The following is a 19,792-nucleotide window of genomic DNA, read 5'->3' as shown; positions in this document are numbered from 1 at the left end:
ATGAATGACAGTATAACTAGTTCTTTTCATTTCTTATTTAAGGAGTAATTGTATAAAACAATATACATATAATTGCATTGTCAGGCCTGTGACATATAGAAATGTAATATATTGGTTAAAAGGCACAAAAAAGACAGGTATGAACAAAGCTGTATGGAAGTGAGAAATGGAAGTGAGAAAATGGCAACTCAAATACAAAGTATGAAATGAAGAGGACAAAAAGTGGTAAAGATGAAAGTTAATATAACACTCTATAAATACAGATTTGTTTGCTTTCAGTATTAGTTTGCTGTAAAGAAGTACCTGAGACTGGGTAACGTATGAAGAAAAGAGGTTTCATTGACTCATAGGAAGCATGGCTGGGAGGCTTCAGGAAACTTACAGTCATGGCAGAAGGCAAAGGAGAAGTAAGCACATCTTACCATGGCAGAGCAGGGGAGAGAGAGAGTGAGGAAGGAGGTGCCACGCATTTTAAGCCATCATGAGAACAGCACGGGGGAAATCCATCCCCACAATCCAGTCACTTTCCAACAGGTCCCTCCCCTAACACTGGGAATTAAGGTTTCATATGAGATTTGGGTGGAGACACAGAGCCAAACCACACCACTTTCCTTCTCTCACCTTCTTTAAAAGAAAATACATGTATTAATAATCATAAAAATGTGTGGCTGCGTTTCCAACATACAGACACACCATGTATAAAACTGAAAGAATACACCTATATAATTCCAACATATAGACACACCATGTATAAAATTGAAAGAGTACACCTATATAATTCTCTATCACATTAGAATTAAGGTAGTATAAATCTGAAGTAGATATTGATAACTTAAAATGTATATTGTAAACTCTAGAGCAATCATTTAAGAAACTTAAAGACATTACAAATTATTAAAGGAATTAAAATATTACACTACATATAATTAATGTAAACAATATAGGCAAACAATAAAAAAGAGAAACAAAAATACACAAGATATATTGCAAAGTGGCAGATGTAAATCCAACCATATTAATACTAAAAATATTTTAATAATTCAATCAAAAGACAGTTTGTCAGATTTGAAAAAGAATACAAAATCCAGCATTATGCTATATAAAGGTGACAAGCCATAGACTAGAAGATACAAAGGGTTTGAAAGTAAAAGGATGAAAAAAGATAAACCACATAAACATCAACCTTAACAAAGTTGAAGTGACTATACTAATATCACACAAAATAGACTTTAAAACAAAAAAAATAGAGATAGAGAGGAACATTTTATAATAACAAATGAACTAATCCATTGGAATAATTATAAACATCAAAAGCCCCAAATATATCAAGCAAACACTGACAGAATTGAAGGGAAAAAAAAAAAAGAATTCAATGATGACAGTTGTGGACATCAATACATCACTTTCAATAATGTATTGAACACTCAGCAGAAGATAAACAAGGAAATAGAAGACTTAACAATACCATAAACCAATTAGACCTAACAGATATCTATAGAACACTCCAGCCAAAAACAGCAGAATATACATTCTTCTGATGTGTACATTTAATATACTCCAGCCATATGTTAGGACATAAATCTCAATAAATTTAAAAGAACTGAACTCATACAAAGTATGTTCTCTGATCACAATAGATAAATATTAGAAAACAATGACTAAACCAGGAAGAGGTCAAATCCCTGAATAGACCAATAACAAGTTCTAAATTGAGGCAGTAATTAATAATATACCAACAACAAAAAAGTCCAGGACCAGATGGATTCATAGCTGGATTCTACCAGAAATACAAAGAGTATCATTCCTTCTGAAACTATTCCAAACAATTAAAAGGAGGGATTCCTCCTTTACTCATTTTATGAAGCCAGCATCATACTGATACTAAAACCAGGAAGAGAGACACAACAAAAAAAGAAAACGTTAGGCCAATATCCCTGACGAACATTGATGCTAAAATTCTTAATTAAATACTGGCCAATCAAATCCTTCAGTGCATCAAAAAACTTATCCACCATGATCAATTTGGCTTCATCCCTGGGATGCAAGGCTGGTTCAACACACACAAATCAATAAACATAATCCATCACGTAACTATGAAGTTACTAGAATAAAACATTGGCGAAATGCTTCAAGACATTGGTCTGGGCAAAGATTTTTTTGTTTTTGACCTCAAAAAGCACAGGCAACAAAAACAAAAATAGACAAATGGGATTATACCCAGCTAAAAACCTTCAGCACAGCAAAAGCAACAGTCAACAAACTGGGAGAAGAAACAATCCACAGAATGAGAGAAGAAAATATTTGTAAACTCTCCATCTGACAAGGGATTAATAACCAGAATACATGAAGAGCTCAAACAATTAAATAGCAAAAAACAAATAATTTAAAAAGTGTGCAAAAAATCTGAATAGACATTTTTCAAAAGAATATATACAAATGGCCAACAGGTACATTAAAAAAATGCTCAATATCATTATTCATCAGAGAAATGCAAATAAAACTACAATGAGATATCATATCACCACAGTTTGAATGGCTTATATAAAAATAAAGGAAATAACACATGCGGGCAAGGATATGGAGAAAGGGGGATGCCTCATACAACGTGGGTGGGAATGTAAATTATTAGTACAGCCGCTATGAATAACAGTACGGCATTTCCTCACAAAACTAAAAGTAGAACTATATATGATCTAGGAATTCCACTACTGAGTTTATATCCAGAAGAAAGGAAGTCAATATATTGAAAAGATATCTGCATTCCCATGTTTATTGCAGGATTTTTCCAGTAGCCAAAATACGGAATCAATCTATGTGTCCATTACCAGATGAATGGATAAAGAAATTTTGGCACATATACACAATGGAATATTACTCAGCCATAAAAAAATCCTGTTATTTGCAGCAACATGGGTGGACCAGGAGATAAATATGTTAAGTGAAATAAGCCAGGCACAGAAAGACAAATATCACATATTCTCACTCCTATGTGGGAGCCAAAAAGGTGGATTTTGTGAAGATATAGAGTAGATCCGTAGTTATCAGAGATTCAGAAGATTAGGGGGAAAAGGGGATGAAGACAGATTGGTTAATGTGTACAACAATACACTTAGAATAACTGGTGTTTGATAAATCAGTAGGGTGACTATAGTTAACATTAATCAGTTGTACATTTCAAAATAGCTAGAATAATTCAAATATTTCTAGCATAAAGAAAAAATATTTAAGGTGATAGATATCCCAATTACTTTGATTTGATTATATGAATGTATCAAATTATCACATGCATTCCTAAAATATGTACATTATGTATCAAAAAATTAAATAAAAAATTTTAAATGGATCACAGAACCAAATGTAAGAATTAAAACTATAAATATGTGGCGTGGCACAGTAAGTAGCTCATGCCTGTAATCCCAGCACTGTGGGAGGCCGAGGAGGGCGGATCACGAGGTCAAGATATCGAGACCATCCTGGCCAACATGGTGAAACCCTGTCTCTACTAAAAGTACAAAAAATTAGCCGGGTGTGGTGTTGTGTGCCTGTGGTCCCAGGTACTCCGGAGGCTGAGGCAGGAGAATTGCTTGAAACTGGAAAACAGAAGTTGCAGTGAGCCGGGATCGCGCCACTGCACTCCAGCAATAGAGCGAGACTGCCTCAAAAAAAAAAAAAAAATTATATATATATATATATATATATATATATATATAATTTCTCTATATATATATCTCTAGGAAATCTCCATGACTTTGGCTGGGCAGTCCTCTTAGACAGGACAATAAAAGTGAAAGAAACAAAACTAAAAATTAAGTAGATTTGATCAAAATAAAGATTCAGTCTTTAGATTGATAGCATCAGAAAATGAAAAGGCAACCCACAAAATAGAAGAATCTGCAAATCACGTATCTGGTAAGGGTGTTGCATGCAGAATATGTTAATATAAAGAATCCTTGCAGCTCAACAAAAAGATAAGTATCACAATTTAAAAATGGTAAAGGGTATGAATAGACATTTCTTCAAAGAAGACATACGAATGGCCACTAAAGCACATGAAAAGCCATTCCAGCCAACATGCAAATCAAAGTCACAGTGAAATATCCCTTAACACTCAATAGAAATGTTAAAACCAAAGACAGACAATGACAAGTGTTGTCAAAGATACGGAGAATTTGGAATCCTCATACATTGCTGGTGGAAACATGAAATGGTGCAGATGCTTTGGAAAACAGTTTGGCAGTTTCACAGAAATTTGAACAGAGTTAACATGTGACTTAGCAATTCTACTCCAAGGACGTAATGAAGAGAAATTGAAAAATACATCCATGTAAAAATCCTTCAGGTGAATGTTCCTAGCAATCTTATTTAAAATAGGTAAAAGGTGGAAACAATTTAAATGTGAATCAGTTGATGAAATACATAAACGTCTCTATTTATACAATGGAATATTATTTGACAATAAAAAGGAATGCAATACTGATATGTCTACAACATTAGATGAACCATAAAAATATTATGCTAAATGAAAGAAGCTAGTTTCAAGAGACCATATATTGTGTAATTCCATTCACATAAAATGTCAAGAATAGAAAAATCTGTAGAGATAGAAAGTAGATTAGTGGTTGCCCAGGGCTGGAAGTTGGGAGTCGGATGGGAAGTGGAAGGGATTGGAGAATGACTGCTAATAGGTATGTAGTTTCTTTTGGATGCGGTGAAAATGTTGTAAAATTATACTCTAGTAAATAGTTACACAACTCTATGAGTACATTAAAAACCAATGAATTGTACACTTTAAATGAGTGACTTTTATTATGTGTGAACTGTCACTCTCTATACAGCTATTTTTAAAAAGAAAGGGAGAAGGAAAGGGGGAGAGAGAGAATATTAAAGGAAAAAATGTGAAAGTTCCAAATGTGCTTTAGTTTGGCTGAATTTGGCTGAAACATAGGTTGTATAGGGTTGATGTTAAAGGAAGGGTTTACAAACACAGTTGAAACCAGGTGTAGAAAAGTGTGGAAAGCTTTCTTAGACAGTAAGGGAGGAGTCTGCATTTATCGAGTAGGTGATGGATCTTTATTTTATAAAGACAATATTTAAAACCAGGAGAAAGTAGCACTATCTTTGTTTTAGAAAAATCGTATTTGTAGCTGAGCATAGAATGGAGGGGGGAAATAGTGTAGCCTGAGAAGCCAGCAAGAAGGATATGAAAATAATCTATAGAGAAATAATACATCTCATTCTAATGGTTCAGCTAGAATCCAATACAGTGCTTCCCTTTTGTTCGGAGTCAAAGTACACCTACATTACTCTCCATTCATCTATTTGGTATTTAGAATAAAGATAATCAAAATGTGTTTTCTGATAAAATTTCTAACATAAAATATTTCCAACATACAATCCATCCCGACACTAAGTGAAGTTGTGTAGGGCTATTTCATCATTGCTTCCTGTGTCCATGCTACTCTACTCCAGCTGTGGGGGAACGGGCTACAGCTTGGTGCTTAAAAGACTTCAGCAGGCTTTGTCAGGTATCCAGCTGTAGCTCTTGCCATTGTCCTCCCATAATAAGATAATGCAAGGTACACAACACAATGTCAAACACCACAGTTATTCATTTAATAGTTATTACTGTCAGTATATGCTATGCCAAATGTCAGATTTCTGCTTCTGATTCTAGAACCATTCAGATGGTTTCTGAGAACTTGGGCATTACTACATTTTACTGTTATTCTGATTGACCTATGCTATCTAAACCCAATTTGAGTCACCATTGCTCATTTGTGACACAGATATAGAGGTGTTACTCCCTTTGAGTAAAGAGTATGTGTTATGACTTTTCAGCTTTCACTGTTCCAGCATTAACTAACCAGTGCCTTCATGAGCTCCCTCACTGTTAGTTAAAAGAAATCTCATAATTTTCCTTCAGATTTATTTTTCTCATATGAATGTTGTATGGCTGTATATTTCGGACAATGGGAAAGTGTCCCAACTTGCTAATAGGCGTTTCTTTTTAGACTATGTCATTTTAGCACCTAAGTGTAGCAATCCTTAGGATTTCAGAGATGTAAATGACAAATTTAAAACTTAGAGGGGAAAAAAAGGAACTCAGAGCTCATAGATAATATTTCTCAGATGTTTGGTGGAACCAAACAGATGTGTAAACTGACACATACTCCAGGGCATAGCATGTTCTTCAAATAGAAATAGAGGATTAGCAGTATTTCTTCGTCTGCTAAATGGGATTAATAGTGTTTGCCACCTGTCTTCTCACCAGGGTGTTGAGAGGAAAAAGAAGTTCACTGAAGGAAAGTTCTCTGAGCTATTTAGAAGGCAGCTCATTAATGCCGACATCACTTTGTTTTGTGGCAAAACAACTAAGACTCTGACTTCCCTAGAGGAGTAAGATGTTATTTCCAAAATGCATGCCTTTGAGAGATAAAGTTTTAAGAAATAACATTCTATGTGCAATAATTCCATATCTGCCTAATCTAATAAGAGACAGAGGATGATAATTTAGCCAGTAGGGAAATGTGCAATTGGAATAGTTCTGGCAAATGTCTGGGTACATAAATTCTTGTGTTGTCTTCCCTACCTCTAACCTGGCCTCTTCCAGACTCCCCCTCCTTATAAAGAGATAAGATTAAGTTTGTTTTATTACTGTTTTAAACATCAGAAATGAATATGAACTAATTCTTCTTGGTTTTAGACAAGAAGCAACACTGTCTTATCATCTATGAGTTAGAAGCATGCTCTGTGTTAGGAAGCAGTAAGATGATATGGTTATATAAGCATGCTCTAGATTCAAATGATCTGAGTTCAAATGCTGACTTTCAAGCACAGTTTATCTGACCTTGATTTCCTTGTATGTAAAATTATTACTTGGCTGTAACATTTAATTTGTCTGGAACACGTAATGATCACTCATTAAGCATCTTGTTACCTTTGCTGCCTTCTGAAAGGGTTCAGTAATAATAGCTGGCTCAGTGGAGCACCTGCTTTCATTCTCTGGAGCTGAAGTGCTTATAGGTTTATGGGAGAAGTCATCTTACCTAATTATTCATTAAAATAAGTAAAATAGGGGTTACCAATGGCCTATGAAATGGAAAGCTTGAGTTCCTAGGCTCTTTCTTTCACCAAGCACTGAAGAGAGGTTAAATCATTTTAAGACTCTGCCTCTTTTTGACAAATAACAGGCAAAATCCCCACCCTTCTCCATCAGCTAAGTAACATTGGTAAAGAGAGACAACATCAGGGAAAGTGCATTGATTAGAGGAAGAGCATATAACCCCTTAACATAAGCATGAAACAGTTTAAATATTAGAGCTCCAGCTCTGATTCCCCTAATTTCCAAAGACAGGCAGTTAGTGTCAGCAGGATTATTTTTACTAAGAGAAAGAAAACAAAGAGGGAAGAGCTTTTGATTAATGCATGAGTCCTCTGGGAAGTTTTTAGCCTAGAAGAATTCCTTTTCCCCACATGCACATGGGAAGTTCTACAAAATCCTTCTCATTACCACAACATTTTCTCATCCTAAAAAGAGCTGTGCAGAGCTGTACAACAGAAATGCAAAACAGAAGTGGAGGAGGCTTGATCCATGAAAATGTTTTTGATGAATTCCATGTAGTCAGGGCAGATGGTCTATAAGAACAGAACTTGGAGCAATTGCAGAGACTGAATATTTATCATACTTAGCATCTCTGAAATAGAAAGTGGTTTGTCTAATATTGACAACTAGGTGACACTAACAACCAAGGTAATAAAAGAAGAAAATTAAGATTACAACCTGTGCAGAAACATGCCACCAATACGCTCTTGGCTGAATACTTGACTAAAACGTAGTGTGAAGATCTTGGATATTCAACACTAGAACCGCTTGGCATTTGTCTATGTGTACTATTTTTGAATGGTTATGTATTTCGTAATGTTTTTGTTTCATATAGCACACACATGTACGTACACGTGTGGGTATGTGAATGTATGTGTTATAGTTGTCATTAAAATGTTTTAATTTAGATATTATTAACGAGAGGAGACCAAGTGGGTTGGACTGATTATGAGCACTATTGAAGGGCTAATTGAAAACAACAGGTAAAGTTACCCGTCATAAGATGGTATCTGAATAGAAACTAATTCTGAGAGAAGCATTACTAATTGCAACAAATTGTTCTTGGAATATACAAAAATGGATTAATAAGTTAACAAAGGTAAGATTTTGCTAAATATGAAAAACTTTCTGTTTATATCCCAGTGGGAGAACCTGTCTTAAGAAATAATGTGTTGTTTCTCATGTAGAGGTGTTTAAGTAGACACAGAATGATAATTCATCAGAGAAGATGCTGAAGGGGTCATGCACAGAGAAAAATATTATTTCAATCATTAGGAAATATGTATCGGGTGCTAACTATGATAAAGATACATGTATTTCATGTTGCATGAAACTCTAATCAACTTGCAGAAGCTTCCTGAGGCCACATTAAGAGGCTAGCACAAACTCCATAGAAAAGACTAGAGTAGATTAGAAATAAATATCCTAGAATCAAGAGTAGGGAGAAATAGATTACATTCCAAATTGTTGTATTTCTGACCTGTTTCCAATCACTGTTAGATACTGGAAATACAATAGTAAATGGTGGAGGAATAGGCACTGATGCATATAGGAAAATAAACATTCCTCTGTGAATGTCTGCTAATCGGATATTTCTAGGATTGCATTTGAAAGCTTTATGTCAGTAATCCCCAGTGAAGCTTATAGTATAAAGCTAATTTGAAATAAAATTTCAAGTATGAAATAAATGAGCAAGAATGTTCACTACAAATATAGAAAATTTCTGTGAGATCATCTGGAGTTTGCAATGCCATTTACTTCCTGAATGCCTACGAAGACCTTGTTGGGTAAGTTCTAACAGACAAGGAGAACCCAACGAGGAGGCTCTTCGGTCTTGGAATAGCTTTTTCTTTTCTATGATCATTGGGTCAGCAACAGCCATCTCAGGGAATTTTTTTTTTTTCTGAAAAATTTTTGACAACAAGTCAAATGCATGAGATAAGAAGTAATAGTAACCAGTATCTGGGAGAAATGGTCTTTCATTGACTTAAACGCAGAGTTGGTGATAAAATGTCAGTTGAATAAACAAGACTTGATTAGAGAGTTGGAGCTGCCTGGAATATAAATAACCAAGGAGGCCTGCAAAGAAGCAACTGCCCTGGGAAGAGATGCACAGCCAGATTTGCCCGTGGAATGGATTCTCCAAAGGAAAATTATCAAGGCAACAGATGTCAAAAAGGTAGCAGATCAAGTAAACCCTTGAGAGAGTTGGGAAAGAAGTTGTCCAAAGCATTGACAGATGCTTTGGATTGTTAGTGAGAGGCTGGGAAAACATTCTAGTGCTCTCCTCACCTGAATTTCCAGCAAAATGGAAAAAGTGGCAGATAAGCCATTTCATATAAAGTGAGGCTCCCCCACATGTAGTTCTCCCAGGAAAACTTAAGAGGCACTCTCAAACCACCTGGGAAAGTGATACCCTAAAGGTCTGGGAAGTCCTACAGAGAATCACTATAATGTGGGCAATTACTCAACACCTATTGATTGGGTCCACTGTAAACAACACTAAGTCAGGCATTAAAGTCAAATCTAAAAATATTTAACACTAGAATCTATATCTTCTATGAAATTCTAGTTGAAAATATAAAATCTAGTTGAAAAGATAAAACCATCACTCAGTAATAGTTAAAAAGAGTGTAAGACATACTTTGATAAGGGCCAAATTTGTAAGAAAATAATTAAAACGGTCCCTAAAAGGGAGGTATGAATTATTTAAGTAGAAGAAGGAAGAAAATAGCCGCCTTTGAGTATTGTCAAAGAACAGAAATCGAGAGTCAAAATAAATCACCCATCATTCTAATGACAACCCTATCTAATAATTGTGGTTCCCCGTGTACAGAGATAACTTTCACATATGCTATGGCATCCCCTTTAAATGTTAGTATCTTCACAGCCGTCAGTATATCTCTAAGTCCCCCACATTTTAGTCATAGCAATTTACTCTCAGAATACAACATAACATAATTCAATTCTGATTCCTCACTTCCTCTAAGCCTGGAATGTCCTCCTCTCCCTCCACATAAACACTCTTCTTTGTGAATCTTCTCTGATCTGTCCTGTAGGAATTAACTGTTGTTTTATCTTCAATCCAACAACAGTTCCTTGTATTTTGTTTACTATTTGCTACATTCTACCTTACTTTATATTCCATTACAGTTAATTGATTGAAAGCCTACTTCCTCCACTGAAGGACATTCTTTCAGGAGAGTTGTATCACTTCTGACTCATTCTCGAAATTTTGTAGCCCCTGATATAGTCCTTTGCGAATAGAAGGTGCTCATTTGTGCTTGTTAAATACAGGACAGATTAACAACGCAACGAAGCACCAAACCAATTTCACAAATTGTCACACAAGCACCATTTGTATTTGTAAAGTACAGCTTTGTTATCTGTTCATGTGGAATAGAATATGATTTAGAGGGTAGTTCTGGTGCAGCCCAGCATGCCAGGACTCAAATCTTCCCTCAGTCACTTAAGAGCTATATGATCTTAGATAAGCTAATTAACATTACTGTTTCAATTTCTTCATTTGTAAAGTGGGATTAATATAACAGCACTTGCATCATCATATGTTGTGGGCTTAATTATTTTAATCCACATAAAGCCCTTAGAACGCAGTGCCATTCACATAATAAACACTGAATAAATATTAGCTATTTCCTATGAACATTGATTATCTAATTCTAATTTTACTTTGGCTGGTAACATTGTTTATTAACTGTAGTTAGTTGTAGGAGACATCATGGTTTGCCCATTCAATCCCTTATTACTCTGCCTTATTATTTGGGTGTCCATCTGTCTCTGTGAAGATACACACCTAGAAAAAGTTCAACTATCACAAGATCAATAGCAAATCCTGAATGGTTTAGGCCAAATATGGTAATTCCCTTCCCTGTGGTTTAAAGGTGGGCACATGTGCTGCAGACAAATGGAGAGATAAGCTGAGGGACTTCTCAATTAGAGTCTTTACTTCTTTCCCTTGTCCTTCCTTTCTTTTTCCCTCCCTCCTTCTCACTTTCCTTCTTTCTCTCAGCAACATGTCAGAAGAAACCGTTCCTGTTCTGCTGCGAATGCAATAGGTCAGCATCATTTTGTGGCCCTGAGTGTCAGAGTCATGCTGATGGTAAACCCAGTAATGAAAGCAGAGCACATAGACAGCGCTTGGGCCCAAACTGATAGTGTTGACTCGATTTGCTTGCAAAACTTCTATAAATGTAAGAAACATGTATGGCACCATTTTTTAAAGTGTAAATTTCTAGGTTCTACCCCAGCCCCAAATCAGAATACGCCAGGAAAGGGGCTGGAAAGCTATGATTTTTAAACACTGAGTCTCAACATCAGAGAAGTTTGGAAACACTGGTTTAACAAACTTTTCATTTGTTTTTATTACTGCAGTTAAAGGATCGTACATTATATTACAATTCCCTCATTCTACACTTTAGAGTCCTAATATGGGACCGCTGTAAAATTTCGGAGGAAATTACTCCTTGGAGTAGGGAACGAGTTAAATAATATGCCACATGCCAATTGCAGGAACTGTGGTTAAGATGTCCTCCCTTGCTCCCTTCCCAAATTCTTAAATTTCCAGAACACATAGTTGTTTTCAGTGGGCCAGAGGAATCAAGGAATGTTTACAGCAACTTCAAATGGTAAGGTCATGCATAGACTCTATTGCACTAAGACATCCATTTAGCAGCATGCAGGCAAATTTTAAACTGAAATGCAGCATAACCAAGCCACACCTCAACTGGGCTCTTACATAAGCATCTAGACAGCCACTGTATCTGGATCCGATTTTCCTTCTTTGTAGAAATTGGGATTTCTGACCCTGTTAGACCATTCTTGGTACCTGTTATGGGCTGAATTAGGTTCCTCCCAAAAAACACAGTATCTCAGACTATATTTAGAGATAGGTTCTCCGAAGAGCTAATTAAGTTAGAATGAGGACATATGGGTAAGCCCTAATTCATTATGACTGATATCCTTATAAAACAAAGAGATTACGACACAGAAACACACAAAGGGAAGACTATGTGGAGACACAGGGAAAAGATGACCATCTTTAAGCCAAGGAAGGAGGCCTCAGATAAATCCAACCCTCCTGGCACCTTGATCTCAGACTTCTAGTCTCCTGCACTCTGACAATGTCAGTTTCTGCTATTGAAGCCATCTAGTCTGTGGTGCTTTGTTATGGAAGCCCTAGAAAACTACTACAGTTTCTTTCAGGCAAGAATGCTTGCAACTCATCTTGCTGCCTGCTTTGATATCTCGTGAATTAGACAAAGTCTGGCACCTTCCTTTTCAGTCTTGCTAAGGACGGAGTCCCTTTAAGAACTCTACTTCTGCCAAAATCAGATCATTTCTGGGCATACTACTGTAGTCAGAATGAAAGAATAGTTTTGTAATATCATCTCTAAAATTCACTTCCAGGCCAGGCACGGTGGCTCACACCACTAATTCTGGCACTTTGGGATGCCGAGGCGGGTAGATCACTTGAGACCAGGAGTTTTAGACCAACCTGGCCTACAAGGGGAAACTATCTCTACTAGAAATACAAAAAAATTAGCTGAGCATGGTGGAGCATGCCTGTAATCCCAGCTATGTGGGAGGCTGAGGCACAAGAATTGATTGAGCCCGGAAGGTGGAGGTTGCAGTGAGTCCAGATTGCGTCACTGTACTCCAGCATTAGGAATAGAGACTCTAGTCTCAAAATTTAAAATAAAAAAAATTCACAGCTGGGCGCGGTGGCTCAAGCCTGTAAATCCCAGCACTTTGGAAGGCCGAGGCGGGTGGATCATGAGGTCGAGAGATCGAGACCATCCTGGTCAACATGGTGAAACCCCGTCTCTACTAAAAATACAAAAAATTAGCTGGGCATAGTGGTGCATGCCTGTAATCCCAGCTACTGGGGAGGCTGAGGCAGGAGAATTGCCTGAACCCAGGAGGTGGAGGTTGCAGTGAGCCGAGATCGCACCATTGCACTCCAGCCTGGGTAACAAGAGCAAAACTCCGTCTCAAAAACAACAACAACAACAACAACAACAAAAATTCACTTCCATATTCTTTCATTTTTTAATTGTCTGTTTTTGTGAGTTTCCCCTCCACTGACTCTGTCTTGAGGATAAAATTGCCTTGCTCACCATTATTATTCCAGGACTTGTAACAGTAACGTACATATAATGGACATGACAAAAAATGGGAAGTAAAGAAAGAACAGTGAAAAAGTGAGTGAATGAATGAATGAAGCTCAAGGAGCATCAGCACAGAGAAACAGTACACTATTATGCACCAACTGGGCATTTGATAAATATGCCAACTAGCTGACTAGCAAACAGAGCAACTCTGTAAAGATAACAAATTGCATCACTTTTCCCTGGCTAGATTGATTACACGTATTACCACGGCTATTTCTTTCTGGCAACATTTTTCATTATGGGGAATATTAATGAGTTAACAAGACCTCTATCTTTGTTTATCTCCTTTCCCATTTTAACAAGCAATTCTGATGCTAAAAGACAAATCTCTGGATTTATAATAGCCTGACCACTATCAAAACAGTCATATCGTGCAACTTTTAAAAAATTCTCTGTACGGAAATAATTATTGGAATTACTTGGTAAAATCTGAAAACACATCAGTAACAAATACTATCCATTTGTAGTTAGAAAGTGTTTACAGGTTTCTGGCCACAACTTTTTAATCTATCTGTATTTAGCCTTTAAAATGTGCAATGCACTATGCTAAGCATCAGTGGGGACAGAAAAAAAATACATAAAATCTTGTTCCCCACCCTCACAATGCTTACCATCTGTCTGTGCTAGAAAGATATGTCCAGGTGAAAAGTTTAGATGTCAGAATAATACTATAGATATTGTTAATGTCAAATACTTTAAGTTAATATGTAATAAGTTTGACTTAATTTGTATTATATACAATTTCCTTCAATATATTTTATTTTAGAAAGTTAAATGCAATATATTTATGTGTGTGTGCATGTATGTGCATATACAAAAAATACTGTATCAGTATCAGTATAGGAAGATAAATGCCAAAATGTGAACAGTGATTATCTTTGGCTGGTAAGACTCTGAATGATTGAAAGTCTTCTTTATGTTTGACTGTATTATGTAAATATTTACAATTGTTCATACAATACCCTTGTTTAGTTAAAAATATTGGGCCATGAACTGCAACTACCACATGAGGAATAAAAAAGGTAAATGCTAAAACTTCAAAAAAGGAGACGACAGCTTTGGACCGAAATACTCAGGAAAGCATTATGGAGGAGCCAGGCTGTGAATGATGGTAGAACTGTGACAGTTGAAGACAATGGAGGAAACTCTCAGCTGCACGTAAGTATCACCTTTCAGTCAGCACAAAGCGATCCTACAGGTTACCCTGGCCCACGACAGACATGAGCCATAGGCCCCTCAAGAGCTCGAACACTGTTTTCCCAGAACACACGTTGTTAAGCCCTCCTTTTCTCTATCACTCTCGTCCCGTGTTTGTAATTCTATAAATGGTTTTCGAACTTGGTTTTTGCAATCAGTTTTTCTTCTTTGGCTTCTGCTCTTTTTCAAGGACATGGACTCAAATGCTCCCCTCAACGCACATTAAGTAGCAAGTCTAGCCACAGCCAGCCCCTAGGACCCACAGCTCTCCTCTCGTGCTAACTAGCCCCACAGTGGGGTCCAGAAACAGGAAATGGCATGACCAAGTTTGTAATGTATAAGGTGTGCTTAGAAATCAGTGTCAGAATTCACAGGTAGGGTACATCTAGGAAAATTGAGGACAAAAGCAGCTTCACACTGAAAAACCTGAAAAGCCAGTGTATTCTTCTTCCTGTCGCTATATTGTATGGCTACAAATATAATAGCTCAAAACAACACAGACTTGTTCTATAGGTCACAAGTCCGACATGGCTGGGCTAAAATACAGGTATTAGGAAGTTGTGTTTCTTTTGGGGTCTCTAAACAAGATCTATTTCCTTGCCTTTCCAGGTTCTAAAGACCGCCCACATTCCTTGGCTTATGGCCCCTTAACTCTTTAACCAGCGATGGCCAGTAGAGTCCCACATCACGTAAGTCTGATTAACTTTTCTTCTGCCATTCTCTTTCACTTTTAATGACTCTTGTATTACATTGGGCCCACTCAGGTAATCTGGGATAATCTTCCTATTTTAAAGTCAGCTGATTAAAAACTGTAATTCTGTCTGCTCCCTTAATTCTACCTTGCCATGTAATATAACACACTCACAGATGCAGACATCTCTGGGCATTGTTCATCTTAACACAGACAGATTAAAGATGTGATATTGTCTTCTAAATAACAAGGAAAATATTTAAGAGTTTAAATATGTGACAATGTAAAAGGAAAATTAAGGTACATAAAATGCAGTTTGGCTTATTTCATTACCAAAAAGTTAAATATTGCATCTTTAAATGATTAAGTTCTAACTCATCTCATCAGAAGATCCATGTCCACTTTTTGCAACTCTGTTTTAGTAACGGAAATTGGGGTTATAGAGATCTAAAAGTGGCAAATTGCACACTAGGTTGACTAAAAGCTACAGAATCTGATGAGGCCAATGCTCTTTTGTTTTTAACATCCCAGGCTCAGATATTCTGTGTTAATACACAGAATGATGCTTTCATTTGTAGCAGATGGTAGTAGATTTGACTCAACTTATCTCAATTCTCCATCATACTATTTCTCTCCATCTTCCCATGACTTTCTGCCACCCCCCAAAATTAATTTCAGACAGGCCTTTGTGCTTTGGCTGACATTCAAAACTGTCACCTCCACGTACACATTAACTCCAAGGCCTCTGTCATTCTTCACATTAAAATTCTATCACCAGGAGTCAGCACAGCTTGACTCAGCAAGCTAAGGGGCTGGTTCTGAGCAAGATGCAGTGACAGCAGGCTTCATGTGTGACAACTCCGGTCAATTTGACAGCAATAAGACACCCTCCTTAGAACCAGTTGCAGCTCTTGTTGACCCAAGTGGGAAGGTTATTCTTCTGAGCGATTCTCTTCCCTTCCCATGAGAAAGAAAGGCCAGGGGTTACAAGACAAAGGTTATGAATATTTTATCGTTAAATAACCACAACAGTGAAGAACAATTAATAAATTCCAAAATCTAGGTTTACATACTAATTGTGAAGGATAACCATTTGTTGACGTAAGAGCAACTCTTAAAAATGACACAGCACAAGAAATTATAGCCACTGCGTAGGCAACAGGCCATTGGCAATTCTATGTAGAATGCGTGTATGAAAACTGATTTTGAAGTCCACCCAGAGAACCTTCCTTAATTTATAAATGATGTTGAGGAGTAAAATGTTTTTCCAGTGGTCAGACTATTAATCACCACCAAAGCAACTTGCTTTCCCTATCCTCTGCATACCTGCTCTTTCTCAAGCAGTCCATTTCAGTGGGTTGTACAGTGTATTATCTGTGATTAGGGAAAGAAATTAATGATGATAATAGTTTAAGCATTATTCACTCACTCACCTTTTCAGACTAAGCTAAAACACCCACGATTTTAAACATGACACAAAACAAAAGCATTCATTTCAAAACTCACTTCCCCTATGAAGTCTTTTATGATCTCTTCCCATGCCCCAGAAGACTCTCGTGTCTCACTCTCATGTGCCATCACTGTAGTCGTTTTTCTTAATTCCATTCAATTTTGTCACATGTAAAAACACGTAATTTAAAAGTCAAAACCACATGAATGTATACTCAGACAACTTTTCTATCTTTGTCACCCTCCCCCCCATTCCTCCTGCCGCCTATAGCAAATTATTTCTACCCATCTCTGTTTATTCTTGCCCACCATAGTTTTCGGATACCTCAATCATAAAAGCTGTATTCTTTAGGTACTGGTACAAAAGGGCTGGGCTCCCAGCTAAATCCCACCCTTGTGCCTGGAACTGTGGACTTAAGTGAAAACAGCTCACCCCGTTTTTCCACCCTCCTGTTGCCTTTTTGGCCTGATCTACCCCTACCCTGTGCCCATAAAAGACTCCAGCTGGCAGAGCAACACAAGCAGCTGAGCGTCAAGGATACAAGTGGCTGAACGGCAAGCAGAGAAGCAACTGAGCGCCAGAGACTACAGATAGAAGAGGCTAACTGCAGATGGTGTGGCTTCTGAGAGGGGCCCAGCAAGAACGCTGGGCTTCAGGGAAAGATCATCTTCCCATCCCCTTTCCAGCCTCTGTTTCCACTGAGCTCAATAAAGTCTTCTGCATTCATCACCTTTCAAACAGTCCATGTGACCTACTTCTTTCTGGATGCTGTACAAGAACCCGAGAGGGCAGGCGCTTGCCACCCTGACCCTCCACTGAACTGGTTGGCACTTGGCTGTCCCCGGACAGCAGAGCTGAAAGAGCATGGCTGTAACACGCCTGGATGCTGCTGTGGGGCCTGCACAGAGTCTGCTCCCACCAGACAGTAGCCATGGGCTGGTTCCCGTGTTCGTTCCCCTCCGGTTCCCACACTCTCTCACTCGCTCCCTCCCTGCCTCCTGCTTCAGTGGAGGGATGAATGAAATAAGCCACTCCAGGGTCCTCCCGCAAAGGGGGTCAAGGGAACTATCCCATCTTAGTACCTTATGAGAGACGTGGCTGTCTCTTCCATGAAATTGAAAATCTACTGATAGTAGAAAGAACTCCCAAAGTGCTGGGATTACAGGCATGTGCCACCACGCCCCATGGGTTTTCATTCTTAAGTAACTGTCACACCAAAACATCACAATGTCTGTCATTTAGGAGGAAAGTGGGAGAGAGAGACTCAAGAAGAAAGTAAGCTTAGACTCAGCAGAAGTGGAACTGAGTTCTGCATTCTAGAAGAATGAGTCTGAACTTAGGCCAAGTCACTGACAATCCCTGAACCTGCTTCATCGTTTGTAAAATCTACTTGGTAATAAAGCACACATCACCGAAAGTCTGTGAAAATTAAATTGGATAACCTATAAAAAGAAGCTCTAAGCTTTATTCCCACATTTAGAATGGTTAAACATTATTCTGTTTTTAACATAATGGGCATGCTACATTTGTTGAGATCAAGGTTGGGTTATTTTGAACTCTTTCACCTGATAGAACACTCTTCAATCAGAAGAGCAGGTTGGCTATAGAAAACTGTCCCAGAGCTGTCTCTAGCTGCCTTTTAACTTGGTTTTCTCTTTAATAGAGATTTTAAGTGGAAGACATCACAAAGTCACCATTGAAGGGGAGATGGGGGTAGAGAGTAATATAAAGGAGAAAGAACTGGGAGGTAAGAAAAAAAAATCATCAAGTTCAAGTGCTGTTATCCCAGACCTGATTTTCCTCAGACCCTGTTCACAGCCATCCCAGCTTTCTGGCACTTAATATCACTAAAGTTGCCATTGAACGTCTGATACCATTCCAAACTTGGTGTGTCAACAGAAGACTAGCCAAATATACAGATAAGTAGTAAAGACAACATTTAGGAGAAACTTCAGTAGGAGATAGAGAAAGCAGGTGTAGACTTGAGTGATTCCATTTCAACAAGAAAATCTGCTCTGGCACATGGCAGCTACTTGCCAAGAGAGGGTCACCATGAAAGAAATGAAAGCAGTGAGATTTCTCTTTTACGATAACAACAAATAATGTTTCCTTAACACTTCAAAATTCACAAAGAAATTTCACATGCATTATCTCATCTGAGCCTTTATGCCATCTTGCATATATTATTTTCACCCAGTGTTGTGGGTCAGAAAGCTTAAGGGATTTCGAGAAGCTCATATAACCCTTAAGTGGTAGAACCAGGATTTGAATGAAGCCTTTTTGACACTAATTTGAAGCTTTAAATCCAGAGCTGCAGTGACAGGACAAGCAGACCCCATTGTCTGGGGCGATGCTTCCTTCTCTCTGCCTCATTGTGGGCACAGCCTCCTCCCTTTAGGTTTTGTGCTGCTGCATCCATTGCCTGAAACCCCCCACCTCACCTTTTTGGCCTCTATGAATCCCAACTAGTCCTAGACCACTTTTTAAAAAATATTACGACTTTTATAACATTTATAAGTTTTCACAGCAGTTTAGCTTTACAGAAAAAAATTCATCAGAATATTCAGAGAGTTTGTACATATCTTCTCCCCAGCCTTTTCCCATTATTTATATCTTGTATTAATGTGGTACGTTTGTTAAAATTGATGAATCAACATTGATGCATTATTAGAAGCTAAAATACTTGGTTTACAATAGTGTTCAATCAATACAACGTACATTGTACATTCCATAGGTTTTGACATGCATCCATCATTACTGTATCACATAGAATAGTTTCATTGTTCTAAAAATACCCCGAGCTTCACCTGTTTATCCCTCCTTCCTATCTCCTTAACCCCTGGAAACCACTGATCTTTTTAGTCTCAATAGTTTTGCCTTTTCCTTCGTCATATAGTTGGACTTACACAGTATGCAGTCTTTACAGATTGACTTCTTTCACTTAGAAATATGTGTTTAAATTTTCTTCTTACCTATTCATGGCTTGATGGTTCACTTCTTTTTAGCATTGAACAATGTTTCATTGTACCACAGTTTGTTTAGCCACAATAGTCACCTATTGAAGGGCAAATTAGTCGTTTACTGATTTGGGCAATTATGAATAAAGGTGTTATAAAAATTCATGTACAGGGTTTTGTGTGGACGTACATTTTCAGCATTTT

General features: G+C 37.6%; 2 long non-coding RNA genes across 4 annotated transcripts in view; one reads left to right on the top strand and one right to left on the bottom strand.

The window, feature by feature from the left end:
• Positions 1 to 19,792, bottom strand: part of LOC105728494 (uncharacterized) — a 264,992-nt gene that overhangs the window by 20,354 nt on the left and 224,846 nt on the right. The gene's annotated exons all lie outside the window — the stretch shown is intronic.
• LOC105728493 (uncharacterized) lies at positions 8,771 to 17,298 on the top strand. 2 transcript variants are annotated; one of them, XR_010340395.1, is made up of 4 exons: positions 8,771 to 9,281; positions 14,266 to 14,451; positions 15,100 to 15,179; positions 17,128 to 17,298. It is a non-coding gene; the product is annotated as an uncharacterized LOC105728493 (long non-coding RNA). The 2 variants fall into 2 exon arrangements; XR_001110040.2 differs by lacking the exon at positions 17,128 to 17,298 and having other exon boundaries at positions 15,100 to 15,417.

This window comes from Aotus nancymaae, unplaced genomic scaffold (genome assembly GCF_030222135.1).
Source record: "Aotus nancymaae isolate 86718 unplaced genomic scaffold, 86718_ANA_hifiasm-v0.15.2.pri h1tg000108l, whole genome shotgun sequence".
NCBI lineage: Eukaryota > Metazoa > Chordata > Mammalia > Primates > Aotidae > Aotus > Aotus nancymaae.
Note: the sequence above shows the minus strand (reverse complement) of the source record. Positions and strands in the feature narration are given on the sequence as shown.